The 16,311-nt window shown below is 48.0% G+C and overlaps 1 pseudogene across 1 annotated transcript in view; it reads right to left on the bottom strand.

Moving 5' to 3' along the window:
- Positions 1-884: 884 nt before the first annotated feature.
- Positions 885-16,311, bottom strand: part of LOC144822858 (uncharacterized) — a 114,941-nt pseudogene continuing 99,514 nt past the window's right edge. Inside the window, exons 7-9 of the transcript XR_013608710.1 lie at positions 7,555-7,665; positions 5,869-5,979; positions 885-1,647 (exon numbers count right to left, since the gene is read on the bottom strand). The product of XR_013608710.1 is annotated as an uncharacterized LOC144822858 (transcript). The remainder of the gene's footprint in view (positions 1,648-5,868; positions 5,980-7,554; positions 7,666-16,311) is intronic.

Genomic DNA, 16,311 nt, shown 5'->3' with positions numbered 1-16,311 from the left:
TCCCTCTGAAAGGCAAAGGAGGTTAACAAATGGCAAATAGCTCATTAAAGAGGCCCGCATGACGGGCACATAGATATACACAAACCCTCAGTAGGATGCCTTGGGACAGGTGCAACAATAGCCACGGGGACTCTCAAATAATATAAATTAGTATCATGGCCCCGAATAATACACTCATAAGAATCATCACACTGAAAAGGTACTTAACTGGCTGTGCAGAAGCAAAAAAGAGGATCCGAAATGGTGGTATCGACTCTTAAAGGATTGGCTTCATGATGATTGGAACAGGAGATGCTGACGTGATCATACTGTTCATAAAAATGTAGTTTGAGTTTTCTTGACTGTAATTGGCTGCTGTTGAAAATATGCAGTAAAGATTGGGATGCATAATAGAAGCCTCCGGTTCGGACACAAAATACAAACTAATCTGTGTACTTTTATGTAGTTAAGCATTAGTTGCATACGCAGTTCTAAAAGCTACATTCACATCTTTCAAAAATCTAATGTAATTTGGGTCCATTTTTTACAAACAAAATAGCATTGTGAAGTTAGTTAACATAAAGAGGATAAATTAACTTTCAAGCCCTGCATTCTTTTCAGTAAGTCTATTTTGTTTTATAGTTTTGTCTTAGGTGTCTCCTGGCTTCAGTGTTTGATGATCTACCCTGTTGGAAGAGCAGACCGTCTCAAATTTGAATCTGTGGATAGCTTTGTAAAGATGATGATTGCTGTACTTTTAAGGCATGTTCTTGAAGTATATTAACGTAGTACAAGATCTATTCGATACAACATTTGTGGAGAAAAAAAGAATAGGCTTATTATGACTTCCGCTCACAATTAGTCACAGTGGCAAAAAAGATTTGTCTTGCTGCTTTAAAGCCCGCTGCAGTGCTCAAGCATATTTAGCGCCGCTCTCTAGTTTTCAGCCAGATCCCTCTGTCCGGGTAAGTATCTAGAGATTTAGAGATGTTTCTGCATCCTAGCTTGTGGTATTGAATCCTCTGGGTTTCAAGTTTGTTGTGACATTTGGAATTTCTTTTCATTTTTTTTTCCTCTCTCCAGTGTGTATTCTTCTGTGCTCATTGAGATTATCTTTCCTATTGAAGCTTTTATGGCAGTCACTACATGTATATGGTTTTTCCCCTGTATGTGTCCTCTGATGCCTATTGAGATCACCCTTCAGACTGAAACTTTTCTCACAATATGGACATGCGTACGGTCTTTCTCGTGGTTTCAATCCTGCCTGTGTTTTCCTCAATCTAAGAAACTCTGATTGCTGATTAAAGTTCTTTTCGTACCCAGTACTTATGTATGGGCTCTGGTTTTGTGGATTCTCTTGAAGGCCTGACGTGAACATTACATTGCTCATATTTTGCTCACAGTTGTTTTTATTTGAGTCCCCAACTTTGTTGATGACATGATGTAAATCCACATGCGGTGCATTACTGATACCCATTTCCCATGGAGTACTTTTTGTGGCTTCCAGACTTTCCTGTGGCCACAGGTGGCTTGCAGAACGTATTGCCTTTTCAGGGCTCTGGAGCACCTCTGGGTTTGTTTTTCTTAATGGTGCTTTAAGAGGCTGTGCTTTTTGTGTGCAAAGAGCAGAATTAAGATCTTTACTTTGTTTCTTTATGTTTTCGCCACCTGTAGATGTAAAGGACATTTTTCTAGTTAGCATTTTAGTGTACACATAACAAACCTCAATATACGAACAATGAGCATTTATGCAGTGCACACTCAACTTAATTGTGGCTTGTTGGGAAGAAGTGTTGAAAACTGTGAACATTTAATTGAAGCAGGGAGGATGAAAAAGAGTGGATTCTAACATGCCGCTTTCTAGTTGCACTCTGGTCTACATGTTGGGTACATCAATCCGAAGAGGTAAATTTCTGCTAATCCATATACATAATACAATATTTTAGAAAATAAATCTGAATGGAGTGAGAATAAAAAGGGAAACACGTTTTTGTGCACATTATTGAACAAGCATTTGCAATGCAATAGGTTTCGCATTAGGAAAGTTTGAGCTATTGGTATTGTAAATGACAATTTTTTTATTTATGTGTTGGTTTTGAAAATAGCGAAATTAACAGCTTTGTCATTTACAATACCAATAGTTATAACTTTCGCAAATGTGACACCTATAGCTTTTGTAATGCAATGTGTGTTGTTTTCTAACTGGGCGGCTGAATAAGTCTTTCATTGGCAGAAGCTTGGGGGGGGGTGGGTGGGTGGCGGGGGCTCATTTCCGCACTAACCGGATGGGCCTGGGGAATATAGAGCCTAGAACAAACCTTCCAAGAAGGGGGGGGAGGGGCACGGGAGATAGTGAATTCCGAAAACAGCTACTCTTTGCAGGGCTCCTCATTAACAGCTGTTATGTTCACTCATCTGTGGAACGCACTTTATCGACTTCAAAGGGATGAACGACTAAGCCGGCCAAGCCAGCTTTGAATGTTTATTATCTGGTGCTTTCACCCACCACATTTCTTTACTAGCAGAGCCCGTATGGATCGGTGCTTTCAAAAGGGCTTTTTGCAGAGGCCAGAGCAGAATTAAAGTGTTGGAGGCGAGAGCGCTTGGAGCTGAGTAGCATCCATGCTCCAATCTATAGCAGCGGAGGGGTCGGACGGTGGCCTGGTGGGCTCAGACTGCAGCAAGAGGCAGAATCCATCCAAGCAATCCCTCGGGCACCCTATTATTCACCATATACAAGGGCAAGAGAGCGAGGTCAGGCTTCCAAACCCCATGCAGAGGAGTGAAATGATAAAATATATTCACTTCATAGAGAGCGTGCTCCCAAAACACAGCGTCTCAACCAACATACATGTAGACTTATGGCATGCACGTGTCTAAGTATGAGCACGTGTAAATGTAAGCAAGTCTGACAGCAAAGCACAGCAAACCGAACACAGCAAGTCTAGAACATTTTGTAATGAACAATTTACCACCAAAGATTCATTGACTAAAATGCCCTCCTCGGATGGGCCTCTCAGAGCTACAACAAGCTCTTGGCATCACAAGATTAAAAGTAAAGCTAACACTTTCGGAAGGGCTAAATCTAAGCGGGGAGCGCAATTGAGTGGGGGCCAGCCGTGCCTTCAGGGACTTCGAAGGGAGTAGTTTTCGGAACAATGCTCTTGCCGTGGGGTGTGGAAACAGTACGCAGGTTTTCTAACACCAACTGCAATAATTAAACCAGTTGGGAGAGCTGCGCAAAACAAAACAAAGGCGCCCTGCAAGAAGCGGATACTGCGTCAGAAAAAAAACGCAAGCTACAGGAAGGGCATGGATGGGGACTGAAAGTTGTTGCTTTCTGTACCGAAAAATGTTTTATTGCAGTGATGCACAGTAAATAGACACAACTTCCAAAAGTGAAAGGCAACTTCAAATGACCCAGTGTTCTGCCTGCATTCTAACAACATTTCAGCATCTGGCTACTGCGTGTAACGATCCAAGTGAGTCGGTGGAGGGGGGTGAGGGAGAAGGGGACTGGGCTTTGCAGTCGCGGTGAACTGTGCAAGATATGGGGGTGATGCCAGCAAGAGACCGGAAGCCCATATTAATGAAACATCACGAATGTGGGAGCAGGAAAGGGAAGCGGGTGAACTGAGATTAGCCAAAGAGAAGTGAGAGCAGCCGGGATTACCAGCATCTCGAGCCCAGACCAGAGGGAAGGGAAACCGTAAGGGTGAGAGAGGAGGAAGAACCGAACCGGGACTGGTGAAGATTGCAGTAAGAAAAGAGGGGAACCCGCAGATCATAGACTAAAGCAGGATCTCTAAAAAAAGAAACATGGCCGAAAGAAATAAAGAATCGTCCGTGAAGCAGGGGGCGGGGGATTGGAACCCTTTGATGTAGCTCACGGCTGCCAGGCCGTGAAAAAAAGCAATTAGGGGGAGGAGAAGTGAGGCCAGCGCGCACTGCGCACGCTGGGGAAGCCTGTGGGAGGGAGGCTGATTGCTTTGATGTGGGGAAATGCGCGTGCTTGTCTTCGCGTGAACTGTTGGAAATCCGGCCGTTGGTTTGAGAACCTATTTTGGCCACTAAAGTTCTCCCCTATCCATTCCTGCGGAATGGGATAGGTTCGACCTCAAAAAGAAGACTCTTTTCTAAACTTGCATGCATTCATATCAAAACACATTTAAAAAACTGATACTTTGGCTTTAGATATATATATATATATATATATATACATATATATATACATATATATACACACACACACACACACACACACAGTGTACCACATCCATCTCATACAGCCCAACTCGCCACTCATGCACACAGAAAAACATTTATAATGGCACACATGCACTTGCTGGAACCACGCCAACACAAGCACTCTGGTACACACAGGCATGCAAACAACAAATGCTTGCATGAGATGGGTGGGTGAGTGCTTAACAGAGGCACAAGTGTGGTTGGGTCTTGATCATTAGATACACTACAAATTTGGTGTTTATAGTGCTGATAATCTGGCCTATTTTTATTTCTTCCCAATTGTTTTCATGTTTCTACAATTTGTATTGCAACACCGCACAACGCAACGTAAACTTGGCATTTTTTGTCTAAGCAAAATTTTGAACAAAATCAACCACTCTTTGAACGGTGCCAACATAAAACAAATTCCTTCCATGTGATGGAGGACAGACAATTTGAAAAAAGAAAAATATACACCTCTTATTTAAACCAGGCAACAGTAAAAACCACACAGCCAAGTGCAGCTTCTTGTGAGTTTCCTTTCACTGAATGTGACGCAACAACCATTTTAAACCTGTAGTATTCTGAATTTAGCGTGAAAGGAAATCTGACATAGAAACAGAGGGCCTGATTTATAGATTGGTGGTAAACATACTCTGTCGCAATAGGGAAGGACTAGCCTTACTGCTAATCTAATGGTGCGCTGACCGGATTGTAATGCAGAGGGACGATCATTTGGCAATGGCAGAGGCTACGTCGTCTCCTCCATGGCCAACCTTCTCAGACAGCGTGACGAAGTAAGGGCTGTCAGAGAAATGGCTAAAAGTCCACCTGCCCATTTTAGATGGGTGGACTTACAGCCATTTTTACTGCTTGTTTCCTCCAGGAAAACCCTAGCATGCTAGGGGCAGTAAAAATTTAAAATGCCTACTTAGCCATCGGAAAAGGGGCATTATTTTTTATTTTAAAAAACCAAAAACACTTTGGGGTTTTGTTTTTTAAAATACAATTTAACGTTTTGAAACTTTACTGTACAGCTCGATCATGTTTGATAGAGCTTTTATGGCAAAGTTTCAATATATTGTCACAGTGGTCATGATGAACGGTAGAATTGTCCGTCAGGCTGACAAACATTTCTAAATTTGGCAGACAGGTACTTAGTCAGGGCGATAGAGTAATTTACGCCATCCAGCACATATTAAATCAGTCCCATAATATTGTTCTCATTTAATGTCAGTAAAACTAATGCAGAAAACATTGTGGTGTCATGCCAGAATTGTATGAATTCGATATAAGAGACTATATATATATATATATATATATATATATATATATATATATATATATATATATATATATATATATATATGTACACACAAATTTAATTGCCAATACATAATACCCATATCCAGGATTGTCATCACATTTCAAAGGGCAGGATGAAGCGTCTCAGTCCTGTGCGTTCATGATCAAAGATAGAGCATCTGCTTATAGATAAGCCCCAAAAAGAGAACTGGCCAAAGCAGTGGACAAAGTAACCCGTGAGGTGAACTGAGCACCTTTGGCTGCGCCTGGCCAGAGCTGTCCCAGTTGTGGAGAACAGAATAAATCGGCAGTGGTAATGGCCTATGTACGATGAGTATTTCACTCCTGTTTACTAACCGTTTGTACTGTTGATGCTTTCTATCCTCTCACTGTCCTGATAGTCCATAGAGTAGGTGTCGGCCTCTTTCTTTATGCGTAATGAAACAACCAAAGGAATAGTTTTGTGTCCTGTAAGTGAAAGTAAAGTGTAACTATATAACATATAACATTCAAACACAGAAGGTTCAGCAGGGATTATTATGTCTGTTAAAAATAGGAGCGATAGCCATAATAATATGCCTAAACATTCGACAGAGGTGTCATCATAGTCAGCTGAGGACCACATGCTTGATCAGTCTGCAAAGGTTTATAAAACACAGCTCCACAAGAAGGTATCAAGGTGCAAGTGAAATCTTTGCACAATATACTTCTTATTTGAAATACTGAATGACGAAACAATAGACGACCGACGCAAGGTACACAATAGCCTTTCAGAAGGCTTTAAGTAATGATAATAAATCATCAGGCATTGGGCGACTTATTTACAGAAATTAAACATTATGGTAAGGTGCCTGGGCTTAATTCCCCTTGCCTCTGTTTTTTTCCTTTTATTTTCTTGTGAAAAAGCGTGTCACAACTAATGTTCTTTTAGACATCCCAAAAGTACCTTATACTGCCTAGTAACGTTTGGCTTGATTACAACAGCCTATATGTGTTCTCTTTGAGTGTTATGATGCTGACAGAGTTGACCAGGATGCAAATCTTTTTATTGGTTTCTTTTCACTGCATACATCACCTCATCTAGCTATCCGCTCCTTACAGACTTCCCAGCTGGGCCCTGTCTATACTCACTGCTGTTGTCACTTCATGCATCACCTCACCTCATCCTATTGCCCCTTCCTGTGTCATGCAATCTGGGTTGTCTTCCTGGTGCTACTCTTACAGTAAATTAGTATTCAGCATAGCACTGAGGAGGACTAAAAGAAGATAGGCGGAAAATATGATTTAATCTTACCCACAGCTCATTAATTGTGGTAGTGTTCAAAGCATCATTTTTTGTCCACTATGCCACTTTAGACAGACTGGATAAAAGCAAATCATTTTTGGTCTGGCTCCAACTGGAACAGTCCAACCTGAACTGCTAGGTCAGGACCACTACCAATGGGAACACAAACAACGCCAGTTTAAGCTAGTTAGGCTTTATCATGGACATGTGGCTGGATTCCAGTGGCTGTATTGAATGCTCCAAGTGTGACGGGTATTCACAGATGTGGGTGTCGTACCTGCTTAAGCACTCAACGTATACCTCACTGACCTTGCCTAAGTAAGCCTAAATTGGTCAGTGGTTGCTTGTGGTTCTTGTCCGGAAGGGTCCTGGCTGGGAGTTCTTTCCTGGAGTATTCCTAATGGAGCAGGCCAATACTGATATGGCCTGGTCTCTAGTCAGAGAGGAACTATCCTGAGTGAAAAGCTAAGGACTGGACTATATTCCGAGAGATCGCTAGTGACGAAGATTCATTAAAGTGTTCCTATCACCACTTTGTTGTTGGTTACTGAAGTGTAGAACAGACAGGAAAAAAGCCTTGCAGGGAATTTACAATGCCCAAATAATCACATGCCAATTTAATTCTATTAATCACTCAAAGCATGGAATAGGGAGATAAAACTAGCACAGCGGATGTTTAGGCGCCAATGCTAACGAAAGAAGGTGCTGACGCTGTCGAATGCCAGCTTCATGGCAACTTTGTAATATTTCAAGGATACCTGAGCTGGGACTCTTGTGTGCTTCTTTTCTTTTTTCATTAGGATGACTCGTCAAATTCAAGTTAAAGTCTTCTTTCCTCAAACCGGATTCAGTGTTGAGAAACGAAAATCCTGGAGAGCGAGAAGAAACGGGACAGATTAATCACAGAATCAATCTTTCACTCCTGGTGCAGACTGTCGAAAATAGATATTCCCACTGGTGAGGAGGGGATCCATGGAGGCAGGGGTTACAGACACCATCCTGAAGGTCTTTGTGGTGGTATACAGACCTAAGAGGTGTGCAACTAAGGCAGTCATCAGTATGTTATGTACTTCTGTATACGTAAAAATGTGCAAATCCTAACCCTGACTGACATCCTCTAGAGCAGAGGTCTTCAAACTTTTGTAGGCTGAGCCCCCCCAGCTGATTTTTTTCAAATGTCGGGCCCCCCACCACCTGACAGAAATTTCTGGCATCTCTTACACCACATAACCGACCGCCACCTTCATATCCCTGGCCTTATCCGGTAAATAATGTCCAACACAATAAGTGTGTTTAGTTAACTGCAGGTTTGTGAGTGGGTGTATTTAAATGACAAAGGCTTATTACACAGCTCAAAACTCAATCATCCAGCAGGTAAATTAGTTACCAGACCCTGGTGAACCACACCTGAATATAAGTGATGACGCTTTTATTGTCACCTAAAAAATGCTGGGTATACAAGGAACTTTGCCGTGTCAACCCCCAGTAACAAACCTGCCCCCACCTTTCCAGCCTCTCAGGGAAACGCCTGATACTAGGTGCGGCCAGTCAGCTTGGCTACCACCCTCAAATGGTGCCCCTCATTTTCGCATAGACCGTCCCTCATGTGTATTTGATTTCTTTTATAGTGCTACTCGTCCCAAGTATGTACGGCAGGTTGTCGGAGTGCTTTACATCACACACATATTATATAAAGACAATGACTCATATAAATGTGAAAGTCAATGATCCGAGGGCTACAATTTGTAATCATTCTTTCATCAGTCAGTCAGTCTTTCACCATTCATTCATTTCACCATGTCCTTCCATCTGTGTGCCCATCCATGGCCACACATATTCAACCATTTGCAAACCTATCCATCATATATCCTTCAATCCATCATTTCACTCATACATCCCTCCATCCACCCTTTCAGCCTATCTATCTGTATACCCATCCATCCAGCCATTTACACTTTTACCCATCTAGCCATTCTTTCACTTACTCATCGATCCACCCAGTCACTCACCCTTCCAATCATTCACCCTTTTAGTCATCCATCCATCCTCCCTTGCTCTCTCATCCCCCTTTCTCTTAGGCATCATCCAGCCTTCCATCCATCCACCCAACCATCTACGCATCCACTCATGAATCCATCCATTGACCCTATCACTCATCCATCCTCTCTCATCCATCCAACCTTTCACTCCTTCATTCATCTACCCATCATTTTGTCCATCTACCCTCCCTTTCACTCACTCATCCACCCTTTAATTCGTCCATCCACCCTTTCACTTATCAATCCATCCATCCATCATTTCACTCATCTAGCCACCCTTTCACCCATACATCCATCTATTTATCTTTTCTCTCATCCATCCTCCCACTCACCCATCCATCCTTTCTCTCATAATCCATCCATTCACCCTTTCACTAAACCACTCTGCCATTGAAATTAAAAAGCATGGGCACATCGTGACCCATCCATTTCCCCTCCAACCCTCCGTGACCGCTGAACCCCCTCCATGTCCCCCCACTCACCTCCCCCCACGGACTTCGAAAACTTGGCAGCACTAAATGGCCCAGCAGTTTATTAGGGCGCAATTCCATTATAAAAGCCCATTCCACTTACCTGTTGGTGATCTTCGAAGGTGTCTAGAGACAAGCAGACTACGCCACTGCACGGCAGTCAAACCAGGAAATCCCCCACAGCACACAAAGAAGAATCAAGGCACAAAAAAGGCATCATGCACGAAACAAACAGCAGTTACTTGCAAGCAAATTTCGCGGCACTTCCTGCTATCTATGCTGCTGCCGCCTCATTGGTGGAACGTCAGTAGTGACGTTCCTATGTGTTGATTGGGCTGCTGTTCCGGAGCTGGCCAAACTAAAATCCCCATTTGAAATGGGTAAAGAAATATCAGAAGGAAAACGACTTGCGATGTGGAAACAATGGTTTAGGGTGGAGTGCGCGCCCCCACAGATTTGTGAACACTGCTCTAGAGCCCCATGGGGTTATGATTATTGAAATGGATGATGGCATGAATTGCAGGGCATGGAGGATGCCCTGCCCTAGGACTGATGGCCAAAGTGCCATGGGGCGTGGCTTGGACGCCGATCGGGATGGCGGCGTGAGCCTGCAGCTCCGTGCCCGATCCCGCATTTTATCCTGTATCTCACCATACACGCACTGTTTTTAGCGTGATTATCCTGTGCGGAGCATCGGGGCACCCAGGGAGTACTACTCCGGACTGGAAAGGGGCCGAGAAGTGCGCTGAGACCCGATCTGGGTGCTCGGCAGGACGGCGCAGAGCGATACAAGATGGCGGCGACCCCGAACTACGGAGGCTGACTTCTCCAGCACGTCGGTCCGCAGTGGCAGCATAGTGCAGAACCGGAGCCTAGGAGTGCGGGCGGAGAACGACCGCTGCGATCAGTGGCTTCTTGGTTGGAGTGGCGGTGTGGAGCCCTCGCTGCCGCATTACCATTTTGCGGACTGGGTGTCGCTCCCCCGTCACTGGCGATGGCGGCCGAGTGGGAAGTCGCCGTTCCCCGCCTGTGACCAGCGGTCCCCAAGAGCCTGGCGGCGCCATATAGTGTGGACCCGGAGAGTGAGGGCATATCGGGAACGGGTCGGAACTACGTCCTGGAGGACCCGACACCCGAACCTGAGCGCGACTAGCCGCTCTGACCGGTTGCCCCGGCTGGTCGCCAACCCCTGAACGAGACGACGGCCCGCAGCAGCGACTGCTGGGCGGCATGCGGAGCGGACCCCGGAGGAGAGACGACGCTGGGACACGACCGCAGACCGCTGAACAGGGCAACGACTCCCTGCAGACTGCGCACCTGGCCCCACTTACGTTTCCCTGCCTGTCCAGGAATACGCCATTGGCATCTCTATCCGGTTGGATTGGACCTTCCTGATCTCTGCCTGAGGCCCTGGCGTAGCTATATCGTGGGTATCGAGAGACTGAGTGAGGAGCGGCCCCGGGTGCTTTCTGCAGTCGGATTGGGTGTGGGAGCGGCCTGCCCGGAGCAGGGCGAGGCGGTGAATGGTCGGCCATTTTGGGCACGGGAGTGCACCCGCATATAGCAAACGCCTTCGCCCCTGGGATTGGTGATCGTTTCATGAGGAGTCCACTGACCCGATGAACTACCGGAAGGGTCAAGGAGCCACCCTTGTTTAGCGGACGAGGGTGAGAGCTGGGCTGTACCCCCTCAAGCGAACCGGTGTTGGTGCTCACGGGGCACAAGATGGCCGCTGAAGGTGATGACGTTGTACTGAGCCAGGCGAATGTACGGGGCGCAGATGGCGGAGCTCCTACTGACCCGGAAGGCTCAGTACAAGAGCGGCGGCTGAATATGCGACTGGATGGTATACTAGAGGCAATAAATGCGACCAAGGAATCCCTGCATACGGATATAGCACAGGTCGCCACAGGACTGGGTCTCTTAAGAGCGGATCATGCTAAGCTTACTGACAGAGTGAAAGACAACGAGTTACTGCTCCAGGAGCTCAAACCTGCGGTGGTGACCGCAGAACACAAACTGTCTGATATACTCGGTCGGTTGGAGACACTGGAGAAACTTGCAGAGGATTCCGAAAGCCGCATTAGGCGGAATAACGTGAGAGTAGTAGGCCTTCCGGAAAAAGTTGAAGGGGATGACGCAGTGGCCTATATGGAGAACTGGTTTAAAACGGCCGTGGCGCCGGAGGGTCTGTCCCCCTTCTTCTCCCTGGAGCGGGGGCACAGGGTCCCAGCCCGCCCGCCTATGCAGGGCCGCCCTCCCAGGCCTATGGTGGTCAAGCTGTTGCATTTCAAGGACCGGGACCTCCTGATACAGAGGGCACGCTCGCTGGGCCCCTTTCAAGTGGACAACAGCTCAGTTACGATCTTCCCCGATTACACACAAGAGGTCCAGAGGCGCAGGGCCTCCTATCTCTCCGTGAAAAAATAACTGAGGGACGAGAGCATACAGTATTCCTTGCTTTTTCCGGCTAGATTGCGAGTGATTGTGGATGGCAAAACCCTATTTTTTCAGACCCCTGACGAGGCATGGTCGTGGCTGGAGTTATATCGGGCCGGTACAGATCGCAGAGGTAAAGGCGACCGTGAGAGACAGAAACCGCTCCAGATGCGAAAGTCGAAACGCATCCGCAACCGGAATAAACTCAGGAGGGCACTAATGGACGACCAGATGGCGGCAGACAGGAAGGGAGCGTTGGCCGCGACAGCGTCCATTACGGGCTCACAACCTGACAGACTATCGGTGGGCTCGGAATCTGATGAGGACGGAGGGAAATCTGGAGGAGACGCTTCGGAGGTGGACAGTGCTGGCGGCCCGGCGGTCACCCAACAGACGGCGGATGGACTATTTAACGAGTGACACTCTAGGAGGGGACAATGGCAGCTCTTCCCATTAGAACAGGATACCCTGGGGCTCTGCGCTCTAACAGGTATTGTGTTGCAGTGTCGTATGGGATCAAGGCTCAGGGCGGGGTAACTGCCTGCCTCCGGTTGGTTCTGAATCACCCTCCCGTTGCCCTTAAGGCCTTCTGTAGTAACGACTGCAGAGTAGTGAACTGTGTGTTGTGTTACAAGTTTGGATGGGTGCTGATGACTTGTTGTTAGGTCCTGTTCTGGGGAATGGGGTTTGGGGAGTTTTTTGGGGTGTTATGTGTGGGGGGTTTTACTGCAATGATGTGGGTGGCCGATTGATACTGAGGAGGTGGTTAGGTGATGGCCGCAATGGGGACGTTACCTGAATTGAAGTGCCTCACGTGGAATGTCCGTGGACTCCGAACGATGTCAAGGAGACACAAGGTGCACTCCCATCTGGTGAGGCGAGGCATCCAAATTGCACTATTGCAAGAAACCCACTTAACTAAACAGGAATGCACTGCGCTGCAGAAGAGGTGGCGTGGTCAGGTATTTGGTACCACTTACTCGGCCTATGCCAGGGGAGTGCTGATATGGGTGAGAGCGGGGATCCCATTCCAGGCCTTAAACCAGCTTGTAGACCCTGGGGGTCGGTTTGTGGCGGTGGAGGGGAGGCTGTACGGTCGGGATGTGGTTCTATGTAGTATATATGCCTCAAACACTGACCAGGCTCGATTTTTTGATGGCTTGACGGGATCGCTCGCACACTGTCTGACGGGCCCCATAATACTGGGAGGCGACTTTAACTCGATCACTGATGTCTTATTAGATAGGTCGCATCCACCATTGGTTGACTTCCCTGTGCGTAGGCTAGCCTCACACAGACAGGGCTGGCAGGAAAGGTGGGGCCTTCTTGATGTATGGAGGGAGCAACATCCGGACACTAGGGACTATTCTTTCTTTTCGGCACTGCATGCATTACATGTTAGGATAGACTCCATCCTCTGTAGTGGCCCCTTAGCTGCCCAGTCAACCCACACGGAGTACCTAACCAGGACCATTTCGGACCATAATCCCTTACTGATGACGGTTAGGTGGCAGAGGGTGAGGTCGGCAGTCCCGACGTGGAGGTTACGGCCTGACACGTTAGAGGACCCGGTGTTCAGTGATAGGGTCCTCCAGGGTATTGAGAGCTACTTTGCTGAGAATGAAGGGACAGCGGCCACGAGATCGATCGAATGGGATGCGATGAAAGTGGTGGTGAGAGGTGTCTGTATGGGCAGATTCTCAAATGAACGGGTGACGGTCTTGGCTGACCCGGAGAAGGCGGAATGTGTGTTGAGGGATCTGGAACAGCGTAGCCCGGAACGGCCTGACTTGCAGGAGAGACTGATTGAGGCAAGGGAAATGGTTGCTACAGAGACGGAACGTCTGCGATGTTACGATTACAAGCTCTATCTCACCAAGGTGCATGCGGAGAGAGATAAAGTGGGCACATTGCTAGCTAAACTAGCTAATCAGGAACCTAGAGGTAGCCCGGTTATGGCCATTAAAGCGGAAACGGGGGTGATGGTCTACTCTCAGACTGCGGTTTTACAGCGCTTCCAGTCGTATTATACGAGCCTATACGCGAGTCGGCTGGAGGTGACAGGCTCTGCAATAGGCGACTACCTAGAAACCGTCCATCTCCCACGGCTGGAGGACGAAACCGCAAAGGTCTTGGGTGGCCCGATAACGTTGTCAGAGATTCGAGTGGCCGTCAAACAGATGGCCAGAAATAAGACACCGGGGGTAGATGGCTTCCCGATTGAATTTTATGTGAAGTATATCGATCCTCTGGCGCCCAAGCTCCTGACGGTATACTCGGAGGCCCTGTCGCTCGGGCGTCTGCCCCAATCGATGAGGGAAGCCCTAGTGATACCACTGTTGAAACCTGGTAGGGAGGCCTCGGATGTGACATCGTATAGGCCCCTGTCTATGTTGACAGTGGACTATAAGATCCTGAGCCGTATCTTGGCCACGAGATTGCTACCACACATGACCACGCTAGTACACGAGGACCAAGCCGGGTTTATACCTACTAGGAACACCTCCATAAACAGCCGCCGCCTGGTCCGCCTATTGGACGGTGCATGGACGTCGGCTCAAAGGCCGGCAGTCCTATCAGTAGACATCGAAAAAGCCTTCGATTGCCTTGAATGGACATACCTCGATAAGGTGCTTGAGAAGTTCGGCCTGGGAGACGGCTTTGGACGATGGACAAGGGTCCTCTACTCCTCGGTCACTGCCAGGGTGCGATTGGGGTCTGTCATATCCTCCGATTATCCGGTGCACAGAGGGACGAGGCAGGGTTGCTCGCTCTCTCCCCTGTTGTTTGATTTAGCAGTGGAACCGCTAGCAGTGCAGGGAAGGGCAGGGATATGGTACAATGGGATTGAGCACGGTAGGGACATCCATCATATCTCACTGTATGCAGATGATCTCTTATTGTACCTGGCGGACACAGAAAGGGCTCTGGAAGGGGCTGTGGAGTTGCTGTCACACTTTGGTCAGCTGTCGGGTCTCAACGTAAACTGGAATAAGACCTGTGTTTACCCATTGCGGGCGGACACGCCGTATCCCCCTCTTACGGTAGAGGTGGTCTGGGAGGGTACGTGCTTCACCTACCTGGGTGTTCGCATCTACCATGATGCCACAAATCTACTGGATGGCAATGTAGGGCGCAGTTTGCGGGCCCTGAGGGGCTGCATGTCTTTCTGGGCCTCCCTCCCTCTGTCGGTGCTAGGGCGGGTAGCGTTACTGAAGATGGTGGCACTACCAAGGTTGCTCTATTATTTCCGCACTCTCCCGACGTGGATTCCACAACGGATCTTCAAAGAATTGAGGACGATGATTATTGGTTTCCTGTGGGGGCCTGGACGGCGTAGGGTTGCATTGGATACTCTGACGCGACCCAAATTCGAGGGGGGGATGGCAGTCCCAGATTTTGAGCTATATTACCTGGCGGCTCAGTTGCAAGTGTTGACGCAAAGCATTGCTAGAGAATTTAGAGGCCCGGACCATACACGGGGGACCGGTATCCAGCAACACATCTTGTCGTACATTGTTATGCAACAGCCACTGGAATTGAGGGAACTGACTGAAGAGGAGAGGACCCTTCGCTTATGCTGGCACAGGAGTTTGAAAAGGGCGAAAGCAGCACGACCACACGCACCGGAGATCCCTTTGGGGATGTTGACAGCGCTACCGCACGGGGGTGACTGGTCCCCATTGCTGAACTGGGAAGAGCTGGGCCTACAGGTGGTGGGGGATCTATATCATGACGTAACGTTGGTCCCCTTTAAGGTATTGCAAGACCGATTTGGGCTCCCAGATGGGACCTACCTCTTGATCTCAGTGATCGCGGCAATACAGAAGCACTGGAGGGGAGGGTTGACGGAGCCGAACACGGCCATGGCCTGCCAATATGTGGTAATGGCAGCGGGGACATTCAAGGCGGTGACCTGTCTCCACTCCCAGATGCTACATGAGGGCTTAGAACCGCTAATCAAGCTGAAGGCAGCATGGGAGGAAAGTATAGGTAAGTCCATACCGGACACGGTCTGGGGCCACATTTTGGAACGGACGTGGACGGGTTGCAGGAACGCCCGCTTTCAGCAGGTGCACTTCTTCATACTGCATAGGGCTTACTTGACCCCGGGGAAGATCAAACGGTACTTTCAAGTGCAAGATGCGGTGTGCCCGAGATGCTTAGCACCTGAGGTTGAATTCGACCATCTACTGTGGGGGTGCCTGAAGCTGGAGACATATTGGCCTGCTGTGGGGGAGCTACTGCATGTGGTTACTGACCGGGAGGTGGAGTTTGACATGGCGGCCTGCCTGCTGCTTTGGTTCCCTCACATGGCTAGGACGAAAGTCACGAGCAAATTTATTGACCTGGGACTCGTTCTAGCCCAGAGGGAAATAACCTGGCACTGGAAGTCCAAGGATGGCCCATCGGTGCGGAGATGGATGAATGAGCTGTTGAAATGGTCCAGGTGTGAAGGAGTGATTAGAATGCGACTGGCTGCCAAGACAGGTAACGAAAAGAGCTTAGAGAAAGCGAGGGCCTGGGAGGTCATAGTACAGGCCTTGAAGGACTACATGACAGAGGA

Source organism: Lissotriton helveticus, chromosome 3_1 (genome assembly GCF_964261635.1).
Source record: "Lissotriton helveticus chromosome 3_1, aLisHel1.1, whole genome shotgun sequence".
Classification (NCBI taxonomy): domain Eukaryota; kingdom Metazoa; phylum Chordata; class Amphibia; order Caudata; family Salamandridae; genus Lissotriton; species Lissotriton helveticus.
This window is presented reverse-complemented; position numbering and strand designations above follow the sequence as displayed.